Source organism: Accipiter gentilis, unplaced genomic scaffold (genome assembly GCF_929443795.1).
Source record: "Accipiter gentilis unplaced genomic scaffold, bAccGen1.1, whole genome shotgun sequence".
Classification (NCBI taxonomy): Eukaryota; Metazoa; Chordata; class Aves; order Accipitriformes; family Accipitridae; genus Astur; species Astur gentilis.
Genome location: NW_026060813.1, coordinates 1,010,001 through 1,010,967, shown reverse-complemented (window position 1 = coordinate 1,010,967; position 967 = coordinate 1,010,001).

Genomic DNA, 967 nt, shown 5'->3' with positions numbered 1-967 from the left:
CCTAACCCTAACCCTAACCCTAACCCTAACCCTAACCCTAACCCTAACCCTAACCCTAACCCTAACCCTAACCCTAACCCTAACCCTAACCCTAACCCTAACCCTAACCCTAACCCTAACCCTAACCCTAACCCTAACCCTAACCCTAACCCTAACCCTAACCCTAACCCTAACCCTAACCCTAACCCTAACCCTAACCCTAACCCTAACCCTAACCCTAACCCTAACCCTAACCCTAACCCTAACCCTAACCCTAACCCTAACCCTAACCCTAACCCTAACCCTAACCCTAACCCTAACCCTAACCCTAACCCTAACCCTAACCCTAACCCTAACCCTAACCCTAACCCTAACCCTAACCCTAACCCTAACCCTAACCCTAACCCTAACCCTAACCCTAACCCTAACCCTAACCCTAACCCTAACCCTAACCCTAACCCTAACCCTAACCCTAACCCTAACCCTAACCCTAACCCTAACCCTAACCCTAACCCTAACCCTAACCCTAACCCTAACCCTAACCCTAACCCTAACCCTAACCCTAACCCTAACCCTAACCCTAACCCTAACCCTAACCCTAACCCTAACCCTAACCCTAACCCTAACCCTAACCCTAACCCTAACCCTAACCCTAACCCTAACCCTAACCCTAACCCTAACCCTAACCCTAACCCTAACCCTAACCCTAACCCTAACCCTAACCCTAACCCTAACCCTAACCCTAACCCTAACCCTAACCCTAACCCTAACCCTAACCCTAACCCTAACCCTAACCCTAACCCTAACCCTAACCCTAACCCTAACCCTAACCCTAACCCTAACCCTAACCCTAACCCTAACCCTAACCCTAACCCTAACCCTAACCCTAACCCTAACCCTAACCCTAACCCTAACCCTAACCCTAACCCTAACCCTAACCCTAACCCTAACCCTAACCCTAACCCTAACCCTAACCCTAACCCTAACC